At 44.8% G+C, this 17,181-nt stretch overlaps 1 protein-coding gene across 1 annotated transcript in view; it reads right to left on the bottom strand.

Annotated features, from left to right (window-relative positions):
- The window catches only part of TBATA (thymus, brain and testes associated), a 198,553-nt gene that overhangs the window by 131,410 nt on the left and 49,962 nt on the right, over positions 1-17,181 (bottom strand). The gene's annotated exons all lie outside the window — the stretch shown is intronic.

Raw genomic sequence — 17,181 nt, 5'->3', positions numbered from 1 at the left:
TTCCAAATGGGCAATTTGATATTGACCTTAGTATATATGATATTTACAATTTGCAATAAAATAATAGCTAACAGTACTAAATAATTATTGAACTACTGCATGTCATTTGTAGAGCTTCATCTATTATTTTCAATTTTTAATACATGAATATATATATATATATATATATATATATATATATATATATATATCCAATTCAGAAGGTGCTCCTTCCGGGTTCGAGCGGCCTGTAAAGAGGTGGTACGTTCACCGGCAGAGCAAAAATAAGTCTAAAAGATATTCGTTTTTATGTACAGGTATCTCAGTTGCTCTAATCAAATCAAGTTATCAACACTTAGTCCCACACGAAACATATATATCAATAAATATATGTTTAAAACATATTTGTTTGGAAAATATTTTTGGAAAATATTTTTAGATATTCCGGATACTTTTTACTTTTTAACTCACGTTAGAGGCACCACACCTGAAACAAGGATACTGTAACAGTGAGTGTAATTGATTTAGGAAATGTAAAAGCAGATCCCAATATTGTGTCCTAATCGCCAGTATTCTGCTACTGTCAAAATACACTTAGCATAAATCCCAAGTGGGTAGGTCTGGACAATAGCCTAATTTTGTATTCGTTGATTGACTTTCTCAGCAGGAGGACAGATCTAAAAATCAAAAACATTATTTGTGATTCATGTCACCTGTGCACAAACCCAAGATAAACTCAACACAAGAAGACTCTAAAAAAAGGAGACAAAATACCCCAGACAAAGAGATTTCCCGCTACATTAATACATGTACAATACCACAATAGACACAAAGGTAAAAAGTCTACATAAATCTATCTAATTGTTAGTGACCTAATGAAGGAAATTTATACAAAAAAATTGTACAAACAAGTGTACAAGAATTTTGTGCAAAAACATTGTGCGCAAATTTCAAATCAACACAGAGGCAATATTGGAAAATAATCACTATTCATTATATACACAATTCATTGTATATATGATACTACATGCTAGATGTACTCTGGTGGTTTATTTAACCTTCATAGACATGGGTATTTAACTCTTCTTCAGTGTTCAATCCTTTTCGTATTTTTGTTTCCAGATCTAATATAATTAGATTCTTTCTTTCTTAACTGTACTAGTCTGTTACCACCCCTGTGATTAGATGGCACCTGTTCCACAGTGATGTAAGCAAGTGAAGAATTGTCAGAATTACGGTATTCTTGGAAATGTCTGGCAACCGGATAGTGGGGATCATTCGATGTGATTGCTCACATATGTTCAAGCACACTTTTCTTAACCACATGTTTGGTGCTCCCCACATACCACCGTTGACACAGACATTCCAGTACACAGATGGTAAAGGTGCTACTGCAAGTAGCAAATTGTTTGATGTGTCTTTTTCCACCTGATTTGCATCAGTCTGTTGCAGCATGCTCTACTGTGGTCACAAGGGAGAAATCCCTGCAAATTGTGATCTTTTATTTGAGAGGGAGTGGTAATATTATTAGACGTCAGGATATCTTATAGACTAAGGGGGTTATGACAACTTTGGAGGAGTGTTAATCCGTCCCAAAAGTGACGGATATACCACCAGCCGTATTACGAGTTCCATAGGATATAATGGACTCGTAATATGGCTGGTGGTAAATCCGTCACTTTTCCGTCACTTTTGGGACGGATTAACACCTCCTCCAAAATTGGAATAACCCCCTAAGACCCTTTCTATATGTGATGCATGGCCTCCTTTGGATTGATGAACCAATAATAGGATCACTTTTCAGAATCACCCAGTTCTTCACCAATAGTTTATTAATCTCCCCTGCATCCCCATTATATGTCCTAATTATCCTGATCTCATTCCACTCAACTGCACTTGTGTTCCGTTCATTGTTAAATAACATCTGTGTCCTGTCCACCTGTTTAACTTTTTCAATAGCCTTCTTAATAACCCAGTCTGGATAGCCTCTTTCTTTGAATCTGATTTACATTCTCATCTGTTCAATATTGAATGCTTCTTTAGTACTGCAATTATGTTCAGCTCTTAATAGCTCCCCATAAGGAATGCTCCACTTAAAATTGTCAGGATGACTACTAAGTGTGGGGAGCAAACTATTTCCCGCAGTACTTTTGCAAAGCAATTTAGTATTTATCTGCTTGTTCTGTATTTGTATTCTAACATCCAAAAATTCAATAGTCGATCTACTCATATTCGAACTTAAGACAATACTGTGACTATTGTTAGTCAATTTTTCAATATATTTGATGACTCCCCCTTTGGTGCCCTTCCAAATAATGAATAAATCATTAGTGAATCAGAGCCCCAATACCACCTGTTCAAATAGAAGCAAGCCTCTGTCTTTGGAAATCTCCTCCACCGAACAACCCAGGAACAAATTAGCAAAACTGGGAGCAAAACAAGTTCCCATTGCAGTCCCCAGCATCTGCTTGTACAGTACGCCATTGAATAGAAAAAGATTGTTCATAGGACAATATCTCATCATATCAATAATCATATCAGTATGTACCAAATAGTTGATGGGCCTAGCTCTCAAAAAATACCTACACGCTTCAATTCCTTTTTCATGATCAATGATCGTATATAGGGAATTAAGATCCAAAGTTATAAGCAGGAAATCATCTTCCCATAATATCCCTTCCAGTTTTCCTAAAAAGTCCTTAGTATCCTGGACATATGAGGGCAAATTAGACACAAGTTCTCTCAGAAAATAAATCTACATATTTGGACACATTCTCTAACGCACTGTCCCGTGAAGACACATTAGGTCTCCCTGGGGGATGTTGATTATCTTTATGTATTTTTGGTAGGAGATATAGCACTGGCAACTTAGGAAAATCTTTTTTTTTAAAAACCATATTCTTCCCATGTAAATAGGCCCTTATCTTCCAATCAATCAGATGCTTCCAGATCCCTGTTACACTTTTAGTATACATTTCTTCATGACAATAGTATAAAGTTTTTTATCATTCAATTGGTGCATGGCCTTGTTGATCTACAGCTCTCTACTGAACACCGTCTACCCGTGTGTAACCCTGGCTTGTGCTCTGGTGTTAAACAGCATGGTTAATCAATTACCAATAGCTACAGAAATGATGGGCCATATGCATCAAGCATTTTTGCGATCGCAAAAATGCATTTTGGTATGTATGAATCCCAATTTGCTATTCGGTAAATTGTTACCGAATCACAAATTGGAATTGCGACTACATACCAATTTGGAATTAGGAAAGGATGTGTCATGGGCGTCCCTTCCTAATACCGAATCACAGAGGTATGTAGGAATGTTTTGTGATCGACATATGGTCGCAAAACATTCACATTTACCACCTACTTCAAGTAGGTGGTAAACCATTTGCAAACTGGAAGGAATCCCCAAGGGACCCCGCCCCCTTTGAGAATGCATGTGAAAACATTTTTAAAGAGCAGGTAGTGGTCCAAAGGACCACTGCCTACTCTTAAAAAATGAAAAGAAAACCTTTTATTTTTTAAACGCATCCTGTTTTACTTTAAGGAAAACGGGCTGCATTAAAAAAAAAAAAGATTGCTTTATTTAAAAGCAATCACAGACATGGTGGTCTGCTGAGCCCAGCAGGCCACCATCTTTGTGATTGTAGTTATTCACAATGGGTCGCAAATTGCGACCTACCTCATGAATATTAATGAGGTAGGTCGATTTGCGAGCCACTGGAAATCGTTAAATGAAACTCATGGAGTTTCATAATTCAAATAGCGATTACCTAATTGCGATTCGCAAAAACATCACAATTAGGTAATCGCTATTGGGAAAATTGATATATCTAGCCCGATGAATCCACTCCTATTATAATATTTCTATAAATTCAAAACAGTCACAGTTCCTGGAAAAAAAAATATTACTGCAACAGTGAAATTAACTTTCTACCCAACTGGTGTTAAACTAAAATCTATAAGATATTCAATAGTCTACAATGTGTGAGCCAACAATGTTAACGTTGTACCTGCAATTACTGAATTTCATGTCTGCCACATTTAAACAGCATATTGTAACTAGTAATGGAAGATCAATAATCTCTTTCTTGGCAGTATTCCCAGTACAAGAACAGTTATGTTCTGTGACTGCTCATTTTCGGTTGCCGCAGAATGTATGTGAAATTCCTTTGCTTCATCCCTATGTGTTGAACCATCCCTACTCTGGTTTAGACTATATCTGAAGTCTTTCCTATTCCCTAAAAACCATTATATGTTTTAGCTGTTGTCTGTGAAAATATGTGTCTATCAAGAGCGCCAAGAAACGTCTGCATAAGTGTACTTTATACATAATTATAGCATAACAAAACTAGTTTAGGGTTCTTTTTTGCTTATTTAAGCAAGTATGTGTGACCTATCAATACAGGTATCCTTGATAAAGTTCTGTGTCAAGAGCCTGAACGATGTTCATCAGCACCCAAAATTATACTGAATTTTGTATTTTTGGAATTTGAGTATGACTGTTTGTATGAATTGCACTATGAACAAGAGCAATATATTTAATTCCTCAATAAGTATAGTGAACTCAATAGTTTGCTACATACTGTATAAAATAGTTAAAAATGAATGTCTGATTTATTACAGTTTGATATCATGGTCAAATATATTTGTGCCTGGATACCACATGGTGTGTGGGGCCTTTTCAAGATGGTTGCCTGGACACTGGTTCTTCATGAAATAGTGGTTGCCTTGTATGTGGTACTTCAATAAGTCAAGTGCTGCATGGTAACCAAGGTGACAGAAAGGTCCATCACAGCAATTTCCCTCTAAACCAGGCTATCCTGGCCCTCCATTTGGTGTCCTCATACAACAGTGTGACCTCATTCAGAAAGACAAGCTGCGCAAACTTGGTGACTTGACTGATGTTGAATGGCTTCCATTACTTTGGTCACCCAACATCTCAGAGTCGTTTTCAACTCATACCAGCAAAGCTGACAATCCTTTTCAGCTTGGTAAAATCACCCGCCTTTATAACAGAAGAGAGCCACAAAGTGAATAAAGAGAGATGTAAACCTGCTGATGCAAGTCTTTTTCAATCAAAGAAAACCAAGAAGACATTGTTCACATATTTTAATGAAGAGGAGCTTAACTCTGGGACACATCTCTGTAATATAACTGAAATACAAGGTGCGTTTTGCTCCAGTATTCAAATATGATTTCTACATAACCTTATAAAAGAGATGGTCATTAAATTATTTTTACAGCCCATGAAAAGATGCTTAGATTTTCACCTGTCAAAGGTCTTGCTCTATCTTGAGATAGGTACATTTATTCCAATCCTCAGTGATTATTGGAGGAATCTCATTATCTTAGGTCTCAATATCATTCTCATATATTTTTCTTTTTTCTACCCAGTGTAGGTAGTTGTAGGGTAAAAAAGTGGATTCTGATATCAGGAGGCCGCATTTTTGTTTACTAAATAACCAATACTTTGTTGTCAAGCCCAGTGTGCCAGATGGCAGGAAAAGGAAAAGTGGGAGAAGGTCGCAGATTGCAGTTTATAAATTCTTAATTATTTAAAAGAGAGCTAGTTGTGGCATTTAATTTTCTGGACCTTTGGCTACTTAAGTCCACTGGGACAAAAGAACGAGTTACTTACCTTCGGTAACGACTTTTCTGGTGGATACATTAGCTACCTGTGGATTCCTCACCTCATGAATACTCCCATGGCGCCAGCATTCGACGGAAATCTTCTTACTAGTCTCTGCACGTCGACGAGGACGTCACTGTCTCGCACGCGACGCCGTCTGACGTCATACAGGCAATAAGAGGTCCTCGACGACGTGCGGACGTCAGTACCAATCATTTTTTACGTGCATGAGAACAACCAGGCAATGCAATGAAAGAACAAAGCAACATCCATTATATTGTAAAAATACACCACATTGTATGAATAACTGTAAATCTTTTTATGTACATATATATATATATATATATAAAACTCTCTCTTTTAAAATATATACACACACCAAGTATATACATAAAGATATATACACATATACCTATATATATATAAATATATTATATATATACATCTATTGCACCCTCAAAGACCAAGAGGAGCGCACTCAAGGATTACTTGGCAAGACCATAAAGGCAACGGGGAGGCGGGTGGGACCGTGAGGAATCCACAGGTAGCTAATGTATCCACCAGAAAAGTCGTTACCGAAGGTAAGTAACTCGTTCTTCTGATGGATACAACTACCTGTGGATTCCTCACCTCATGAATAGAGTCCCAAAGCAGTACCACGCCCGGCGGTGGGTGCCTAAATGGTCAAACCAAGAAATCCTGCAGCACTGACCGTGCAAAATGGCCGTCCCTTCTAACCTCAGAATCTAAACAGTAATGTTTTGCAAAAGTGTGAAGGGACGACCAAGTTGCGGCCTTGCAGATGTCGACCACAGGAACACCTCTGGCTAAGGCCGAAGTGGCCGACTTAGCTCTGGTGGAATGAGCTCTAATGCCCTCAGGAGGATCCTTCTTTGCCAAAGAGTAACATATTTTAATGCAAAGAACAACCCACCTGGATAGTGTTCTCTTGTGGACTGCCTTTCCTCTCCTCTTGCCCACGTATCCAATAAACAGCTGATCCTCCAGCCTGAAATCCTTTGTTCTATCGATAAAGAAGCTCAACGCTCTCTTTGGGTCCAGACGGTGCAGTCTTTCTTCCTCTTTGGAAGGATGAGGCGGAGGATAGAACGTGGACAAAGTAATTGCCTGAGCCAAATGGAAGGGTGAAACAACCTTCGGGAGGAAAGCAGCCTTGGTCCTCAACACCACCTTATCCCCATAAAAAGTTGTATAAGGGGGTTTTACTGATAAGGCCTGCAACTCACTCACTCTCCTTGCTGATGTTATAGCTATCAGGAAGACTGTTTTTAAAACCAAATACCTCAAGGGGCAAGAATGCATAGGTTCAAAAGGGGACCCCATAAGGAAAGTCAGGACTAAGGACAAATCCCATTGCGGCATAACGAATGGCTTTGGAGGATATTGATTTAGAAGACCTTTCAAGAATCTGATAACAATAGGGGATTTAAATAAAGATGGTTGGTCTGGAAGACATATGAAGGCTGACAAGGCCGATAAATAACCTTTAATGGTAGCCACTGCACAACCTTTCTGCGCCAGAGATAGAGCAAAAGACAAAACGTCCGATAGATGAGCATGTAAAGGATCAATCTGCCTCTCTCCACACCACGCAACAAATTTAGACCACCTATTAGCGTAGATAGATTTAGTGGAGTGTCGCCTAGCCGCTAATATAACATCCACTACCTCAGGCGGGAGAGAGAAGGAACTCAGGTTGCCCCGTTCAATCTCCAGGCATGTAGGTGCAGACTCTGGAGGTTGGGGTGTAGAACCTGCCCCTGCGACTGTGAGAGGAGGTCTGCCCTGAAAGGGAGACGGAGCGGCGGGCACGTTGAGAGTTGGAGAAGGTCGGAGTACCACACCCTCCTTGGCCAATCCGGAGCTATTAAGATTACTAGAGCCCGGTCTTGGCGAATCTTCCTCAATACTCGAGGAATCAAGGGTATGGGAGGAAACGCGTAAAGCAACTGGCCGCACCAGGTCATTTGAAACGCGTCCCCCAACGCTTCCTGCATCGGATACTGAAGGCTGCAGAACAACGGACAATGCGCGTTCTCTCGAGTGGCGAACAGATCTACCCGAGGAAACCCCCACTTCTGGAAGATTAAACGGACTTAATCTGGATGGAGACGCCACTCGTGGTCTGCCGAGAAGTGGCGACTGAGACTGTCCGCACGCACGTTCAAGACTCCGGCCAGATGGTTTGCTATCAAGCAAATCCGATGGTCCTTTGCCCAGGACCATAGTCGAAGAGCTTCTCTGCAGAGAAGGTACGACCCCACTCCTCCCTGCTTGTTTATGTACCACATCGTGGTAGTATTGTCCGTTAGGACCTGTACCGACTGACCACGAAGGGAAGGGAGGAAGGCCTTGAGAGCCAGACGTACAGCCCGTAACTCTAACAGATTGATGTGAAAAATCTGTTCCTCTGGAGACCAAAGACCTTTGATCTCCAGATCCCCCAGATGAGCTCCCCACCCTAGAGTGGAAGCATCCGTTATGACTGTGGCCACTGGTGGTGACTGCTGGAACGGCTTTCCTTGTGAAAGATTGTTGCTTGCAATCCACCACTTCAAATCCACAGCAGCATCTCTGGAGATCTTGACAGTACCCTCTAGATCCCCTCTGTGTTGAGACCACTGCCTTCGGAGGCACCACTGAAGAGCCCTCATGTGCCAGCGAGCATGCGTGACCAACAGAATGCAGGAGGCAAAAAGACCGAGCAGACGAAGGACCTTGAGGACTGGAACTACCGCTCCATTTCGAAACATTGGAACCAAATCCTGAATATCTTGAATCCGCTGAGGCGGAGGAAAGGCCCGACCCAATGTTGTATCCAGTACTGCCCCTATGAACAGGAGGCGCTGAGAGGGCTCTAGGTGAGATTTGGGCTCGTTCACCGAAAAGCCCAGGTCGAACAACAACTGGGTTGTTGACTGCAGATGACGCAACACAAGCTCCGGGGACTTGGCTTTGATCAACCAATCGTCCAAGTAAGGGAATACTGCTATCCCCTTCCTTCTGAGCTCTGCCGCAACCACCGACATCACCTTCGTGAAGACTCGAGGTGCTGAAGTAAGACCAAACGGAAGGACCGTAAACTGGTAGTGTTGCGAACCCACCACAAACCGGAGATACTTCCTGTGTGACTTGAGTATCGGGATATGAAAGTAAGCATCCTGCAAGTCGACAGACACCATCCAGTCTTCCATGTTCAACGCCAAAAGCACCTGTGCTAGGGTCAGCATCTTGAACTTTTCCTGCTTGAGGAACCAATTCAAGATCCTCAGGTCCAGAATTGGTCTCAAACGACCATCCTTCTTGGGAATCAGGAAATACCTTGAGTAAACTCCTTGACCCCTTTCCTGCTCCGGGACCAACTCCACCGCGCCCTTTAAAAGGAGGACTTCTACCTCCTGTTCTAGCAACAGGAGGTGTTCTTGTGAACAATACGAAGGGCGGGGCGGGATGAGGGGCGGAAACTCCCGAAAGGGAAGGGTGTAGCCTTTTCCCACAACACTGAGAACCCAAGTGTCCGACGTAACAGTCTCCCATTTGGTGAGAAAATGCTGTAATCTTCCCCCTACAGGAGAGGAGTGAGTGGGAAATGGTGGAAGCCTAAGGCTGCTTCCCCTGCTGCACCCCGCCAGAGGATGAGGAAGAGGCAGAGTGCTGCTGAGAGGCTCCCCTGGTGCGGACCCTACCCCTCCCCCTAAAAGATCTATAGGGATGGGAAGAGGCAGGTTGCTGATATCTTCCCCGAAAGGAAGAGGAGGAAGAGCCACGCCCAAATCCACGAAACCTCCTGAAGAATCTGGAAGAGGCCGTGGAAGAAGGAGCTTGGAGTCCCAACGACTTAGCCGTGGCCCTGCTCTCCTTAAAACGTTCCAAGGCCGAATCAGCCTTAGCCCCAAACAGTTTGTCCCCATCAAACGGGAGATCCAACAATGTGGACTGTACATCTGCCGAAAAGCCCGAGTTACGGAGCCAGGCCTGTCTCCTTTCCACCACAGTTGTGCCCATTGCTCTGGCTACCGAGTCGGTGGTATCCAGTCCCGTCTGGATAATTTGGGTCGCAGCAGCCTGGGCATCAGAGACAAGATCCAAAAGACCCTGGGGAAGCTCTGTAAATGAAGAGGAGATGTCATCCATCAGAGCATGAATATACCTCCCCAGGATACAGGTCGCATTAGTGGCTTTTAACGCCAGACTGCAGGACGAAAAAATCTTCTTCGACTGCGCCTCTAGCTTTTTTGAGTCTCTGTCCCCAGGCACCGTCGGGAAAGAACCAGGCGCTGACTTGGACGAACAGGAGGCCTGCACTACCAAGCTCTCCGGCGTAGGGTGTCTAGATAGGAAACCAGGATCAGTTGGAGCCGTCCGATACCTCCTGGCCACGGCTCTGTGAACTGCTGGGGAAGATGCCGGCCTCTTCCACACCTCTAAAACCGGATCCAGCAGAGCGTCATTAAAAGGTAACAGAGGCTCCGCCGCGGCTGAGGCCGGATGCAACACCTCCGTCAAAAGGTTTTGTTTCGCCTCCACCACCGGCAAAGGCAGGTCCAAAAAACTAGCTGCGTTCCGTACCACTGTATGAAAGGAAGCAGCTTCCTCAGTATATTCCCCCGGGGACGAAAGGTCCCACTCAGGAGAAGTGTCCAGCCCACTGGCCGACTCCAGTCCACGCAGCCCATCACCCGAGTCCTCTAGCTCTCCTTCCTCTAGGGCTCGTTGGTACTCCTGCTCTTCTAGTACCCGGAGAGCACGCCTCCTTGAATGCAGTCGTTGCTCAATCCGCGGAGTCGACAATGCCTCCGCCGAAGTCGGAGATCGGCGCCGATCTTCCGAAGCCACCGACGCCGCATCCGGCGCCACGGGTAACTTCGGCGCCGACTGAAGAGCAGCTGAAACAGATGGACCCACCGGAGTCACAGGCCGAAATCTCGACGTCGACGGGATGGAAATCCCTGGGGCCAATCCCTCCGAAGCCACCGGAGCGGCCACCGGCGCCGACACTGGCGCCGAGCCCACGTTCCCAAACGGGAGAAAGGGCATAAAGGGTGCCGGCCGAAGAGGCGCAGGATCACCCAAAGAAAAGGCCAAAGGCCCAGCCGGAGCACCCCCTGGAGCCATCTGTTGGAAGATGGCATACATCGCATTCAAGAATGCGGAACTATCGGCTCCAGGGGTGGGAAAAGCCGGATACTGGGGTGCCTGTCTCGGAGGCGACCCCGACGTCGGCCTCGGCGTCTGCGCCGGAGAAAACACTTGAGGCTCCAATACCTCAATCACTGACGCCTGTCCAGGCGAAGTTGGTGACGCCGGAGAGGGCAACGGCGTCGAAGGATGCGGCGTCACCGTGGGGCTGACCTCCCATGTCTTTCGGCGCCGATCCGGAGACCTGGAACGAGCCTCCCTTGAATGACGCCGAGATTCTCTACGGCGCCGGGAGTCTCGATGACGCCGATGTCTTGGAGAAGACTTCTTGTGATGCTTCTCCTTTGACTTGGCCATAAACAGCTTCGCCTCACGTTCTTTAAGGGCCTTCGGATTCATGTGCTGACATGAATCACAAGTCGAGACGTCGTGGTCGGAGCTCAAACACCAAAGGCAATCGGAATGAGGATCCGTCACCGACATCTTGCCTCCACACTCACGACAAGGCTTAAATCCAGACTTTCTCTGCGACATTATTTCCACAGAGAAAGAGTACGCAGCAAGATATACACTGTAACCGCAAGAGTAACAGTTGCTCCCTCGAAGATAACCGTTTCGAATGCACGGAAAAAAGGGAACTGACGTCCGCACGTCGTCGAGGACCTCTTATTGCCTGTATGACGTCAGACGGCGTCGCGTGCGAGACAGTGACGTCCTCGTCGACGTGCAGAGACTAGTAAGAAGATTTCCGTTGAATGCTGGCGCCATGGGAGTATTCATGAGGTGAGGAATCCACAGGTAGTTGTATCCATCAGAAACAATGTAAATTCAACTGCTTCAATCCAAACAAAATCTACTGAAACCAGAAACACTAATAGACACTATTAAATAAAAGTTTGCTGCTGAAGTAGACATCACTACTGAAACTAATAAACACCATTAGACACATAACTATTTTAATATTAGACAAATGTGTGTGGATGTATTAATCTGGTGATACTGCATAACAATTGTAGAATTACTATGGCATGGACATTGATGCATGCCTCCAAAGGTCAAGGCTCAGCCATTACTTTAGTACACAGGCCACCGCAGAGTGCACAATACTGAGTTCAGGTGCCAATGCCCTAGAATCCACCAACCCTTCCATGAAGTCATTGTCCTTGATCTCTCCAGAAATGTGGAGGTCAAGCCCCACAGATAGACAGGGAACATAGACACTACATCACAGGTATGCACATTCCACTGGATAATAGGATAATAGTGAGGATCCTGGGAAATCGATAGAGCATGTGAAAGCACCCAGACACCGAAAGGCAAGTTGTCAGAATCCCTTTCAGAGCGCTATGGGCCATACACGGGATACTGAGCCCACCATGGTGGTTGAGGCCTTTTACTCCTGATGCTTCGGGGCCTGATCTACTGTGGATCCAGAGCAACTAGGCCAAGTACCCCTTCAGCACTAGACTGTCAGTGGTAGCTGTGGACGAACAATCAAAGGCTCCTTTTGTGGGGGGGATGTTTCGGGGGAGTGTAGATACAGATGAGTGAACATGACTCATAATTCAAAGTGCACACAATACTAACAGTAAATCAAAGTCCAATCAAATACTTACTTTTATAAGAAAGAAAAGCATTTTATTTTTAACACTACACATTCAAAGGAATAATGACATTCATGAGCAACAACACAATCACCCTGAGGTTGGAGCTCTAGTAGTTGTCAGAAAAATCCCTGTCTCACCCTTTTATTAGAATATGGTAAGGGATATTCCCCAATCATTGATGGCCGCAACCAGGGAATGCTCACTAATAGGCCGTACTGAAGAGGCCCCTTTGACTCTAAGAATTAGTCAAAGTGTTTATGGTGCTGCAGCACCATCAACAGCGAGCCACTTGTGTCACCACAGGCATAATTCTAGCCTCACTCTCTTTGACAGTATGGAAGTGCTCAGCTGTGATTGCCCTCTTTGCAGGTGCTGGCTAGTCTTGATCCTGTTTGGAGAAGTCAGGCTGCTTGCCGTACACCCAGCAGTACTCGGCAAGCGTGCAGTCTCCCTCAAGCAGCACTGCTGGCTTGTCCGAACAATCGGAGCCGATCCTGCTCCGTGAAGATGAGGTGAATCACTTTTCCCTCACAGGGTGTGGAATTTGATCCTCCAGCTCCCAACTGGAGTTCAGCAAGGGTGTGATGCGGCAGCATCCTTGATGATGCTCACCTTATCAGTCACATGCAGGTCCTGGTGTGCTGGCTTGAACTGCTGGTCACAGCTGCAATTGTTTGTCCGGCAACCACCCAAACTCCAGGCAATGCTACTATTGGCAACACCTTCTGGCATAAGTGTTTGTAATGGTGCTCTCATTTAAGGGGTGGACTTCTTTGGTGCACTTGCCCTCACCATGGCAGGCCCTCCTGGCATTTGGGATCACTGATTAAGGTGGACACAAACCTTGACAAGCTGGTAACAAACTTAAATGACGAGCACTTCTGGCATACAAGGTCCTTGTAATGAGGCAGGGTGGACATGGTGCTTCCTGCACAGCACACACTACATTGCTCAGGTCATGGCAGACCTCTTCTGGCATACAATAAGAGAGGGTCATCGGATTATTCCTACACATGAGAAATGACCTGATCAATGCACAGCTTTCCCCCACATCTCACTCAGTGAGTCCCCTTGGTAGGACTCTTCACTGGACCTTGCTTTCTCCGATTTCCTCTTCCTCACAGGACACGCTGGCTTGGGCAAGCAGCCAGGCGCTGGTGCTCCAGGGTCTGGGGCAGATGATCTTGGTTTTCCCTGGCTGATGTCACTTCACCCAGCAGGGAGACTAGCAGGCCTTTTCCCTCGGTCATGATCACAGGCAGAAGTCTTGCAGAGCTTCCTCTCCTCACAAAGTCCTACTTGCCGGATAACAAACAATGGGGTCTCAACCTTCTTTGCATGAATCTTTTTATTGTTTATTAACAGTAACAGAACATAACATTAGATTGATGTCGTTCCTCATAGCATATTAGTACAGTAGTCACATATCTTATGGGTCACATGAGATTCACAATCGGTGGTATAGTGAACAGTGTCTAGAATGAAGAACTGTTGTGCTGGCTACCAAAACATGTGAACTACATATTGCAACCAGTAGTGTCTGTGGAGTCTTTAGCATGGATAACTTGTGCATTGATTGGTTAACTACATGTGCTTGAATATATATATTGAAGTATCTAGTAACTCTATTGCTCCATCAGATGGCAGCAAGAGCGACTATGGATTTGTGTGTAAATGCGAATTCTAGGGCAATGTTAAGCAAAACAGTAAAATACAATAACAAGAAAATTCAATGGAATATGGAGCCCAAAACAAGCAATTTAATGCTCCCGTATGCAAGGAGTTCCTTGGCGGGATTACAGTAATGTCCATACATAAAGTGATTAGCTTGTGTCAAAATGTAGAGTGCCACCACCAAACCAATTTGGATCCTTGTATTAAAGTGTAATAAGTTAGCACATTACCAATGACACTCCCAACACATTGAAAAAAGACTATGGCTGCTGGGCTGCTGTGGGTAATTGAGCTGTCGTAATGACGTCAATGTCTGCCTCTGGATCATGCAAAGATGTCAACATCGCCCCCAGCTATCAGAGAGGGGATATTTACGTAGGCCAAGTGTGTCCTTTTGCCTCTACGCCGCCCTTTCAGCCTCTGCCCATGTCAGAAAGGAATGTTTCCAGGCTATCGTTGTTGGTGCTTTGGCAGCTTTCAATCTCCGGGTTATCAACCGTTTGGCTGTAAAAAGCCCAAGGTCTAGGAATCTGGCGTAGCCTTGCAGTCCGTCCTTCTAGGAAATGGGCCTAACACGCAAGCTTCCCATGTGTGTGGCAGCGAACTCGAAGTGCATATCGACAAACACGCCACAATAGCGCCCCAGTAGTTATGTAAGAAGGGGCAAGACTACATCATGTGGAGGACATCTACATTTATTTGTTTGCAACGGGGGCAGGCTGCGTCAGTGCGGCAGAAATATCTATTAATGCGGGCCGGAGTAAGATATGTTCTATGAATAATATAGAATTGGATGAGTCGGAATCTGGAGTTGCAGGGGATAGTTGTATGGCTGGACAGGACTGATCTCCACTGCACCTGTGAAAGAAAATGCCAGAGTCCCACTCCCATGCAGTGCGCAGCACACTATGATCATGCTGCGTGTGAGCTCGAAGCACGTAGGTGAACCATCTATTCGGATGCCTGCCCCATAACCTGCACATATTGTGTTAGTAAATTAGTTTGAGGTGTGGTTGACAGGTCCCCCCACCTGCTTGATAATGACCTCAACAACGAGTTATATAACAGGAACTGTCCTACCGGGAGGCCTGTTTCAGCCAGCAGTGCAGGAAATGGAGTCAGTGTGTCATCGCTATAGAGGGCGCCCAGCGTGTATAAGTCCACAGCATGCCATGGCCAGAGTTCAATGGCAGATGTGACTCCAGGGCCGCTAGGTGTACCCAGCAGCGTCAAGGCCGGGGCAAATGGGATGGCCCCTTTTGTAAGATGTAGGCACCTGCGGTAACAGTGATGGGCTACATTAAGTGAGAGCTCTTCAACTGGCGCCGAGTGTGTGAGTGGGTGAAAAGGTGTGTTAGTTGCGCAAGTGTCCAGGGCCTCGAGGTGGTCGCCGTGTCAGAAAGATAAAGTTCCGCCAGCCATCGGGACACCCACTGAAGTTGTGAGGCCAAATAGTAATGCTCCAGGTTCGGCGCCGAAAGGCCGCTGTGCTCCAAAGTTAAGTCTCAACCTTCCCTTCTTATAGTTATTTTCCAGACACTAAGGCCCATATTTATCCTTTTTAGGTAATCAATTGCATTGTTTTTTGTCATAAAATCGGCGCAAACTTACAAAATATAATTGTATTTGGAAAATTTTTACTACTTTTGCGTCAAAAGAATGACGCAAATGCAGCGCAAAAAAAGTATAAATATGGGCCTAAATGTGATTTAGGCTCTGAACCTCTAATTTTTTATGTTGGGGTTCTTCTGCTTTTGAAGTGTAAATTTTTTCTTTTCTCATGAAAGGTTTTCTGTCACAGCAGGGAAGACTCCAAAGTTGATAGATCCACAACACAGTTCATAGGAATGCCTACAGTTCACACTTGGATGTCAGACACAGTGATATGTGCATCAAACGGTTAAACCTTGGGTCCCAGTCACACTCTTTATAATTTCTTATTAGCCTCCTTTCTCCCTGAGGTGTGTCCGGGCCCCTTTCTTATGATCTATCATTGAATCAAAGATCACACTTTTTAAGTGTAAAGAGGGAATCTCTTCCACCAGTCCACTAGAGTGTGCCCCTCCCAGCTCACAGGAATGCAGCAATATGCAAATATCTCTTGGGGATTCCTCTACTCCTCATGTCCTCACCAGACAGACCTGAGCTCCCCAAAATGGAACCCAGGGTCCTCTATGCAATGTACCATTACAGACACATTTCCACTCAGTGTACATCCACAGCACACATATTATCCAGTACTGTTACCTCTATGCATGTCATTTCAGACACACATAAATGCAGGACACATATTCAGTATGCGTGCACTGTTCAGTACAGTAGATTTTCAGTATTGTAGCAGGGTGGGCTATTTGCTAACACACACTGCCAGCACACATACTTACCACATGCAGGCTGCAGAACGCTTTACCCTTCATGTACTGCATGACCTGCATAGCATTACATCTCTTATGTAATGAATTCCCTGCAGGCATACATACATTCAGCACACGCACTAATCCCACGCGTACTACACAGTTACTGCTCTACTCTGTACTGTACCCTTTCCTGGACACAAATACATCCAGCAGAGTCGCTATTCCTGTGCTGCACTCTGCAGCACTCCACGTCTACCTGATGTAGGCCAAGGATGAGCTGAGCACATAGCAGCAGATCTTTCCTGTTCACTACTACTGATGATTACACTGTATGCTGCCACCACCATGCTTATGCTGCTTAATGCTTGGTAAAGCAGTAGCATTCAGTCACTAGAAGGGTGGTGCTGTGGGCCCCCATCCAGGTCCAAAAAGACCGTAATCATTGAAACAGGCCTATGTCATGGTGCACATGCATGAGCTGTTTTTACCTATGACAAAAAAAATCAGCATTAGGGGTCCAGACAACAGTACAGTTGGTCTCTCAGGACAGAAGTACACGCCTTTGACCATGCAGAGGGCTTTTCTGTCTCTATGCAAGTATAGACATATTTAATTTCCTGATATTGAACACGATGCATGAACGTTGGAGAGGGCTACAGAATTCTTGAGAGTTTTGTTGAAAGCAGCTTCACTTTTTATTATCCAGTTTGGTCAAACAATGTTATTTGTTTCCTGATTGATATGCTCAAGAAGGTAGCTTGATGTT

The sequence above is a fragment of the Pleurodeles waltl genome, chromosome 6, assembly GCF_031143425.1.
Source record: "Pleurodeles waltl isolate 20211129_DDA chromosome 6, aPleWal1.hap1.20221129, whole genome shotgun sequence".
In the NCBI taxonomy this organism is placed as follows: Eukaryota; Metazoa; Chordata; class Amphibia; order Caudata; family Salamandridae; genus Pleurodeles; species Pleurodeles waltl.
The sequence above is the reverse complement of the archived record's forward strand: the minus strand, read 5'-3'. Positions and strand labels throughout refer to the sequence as shown.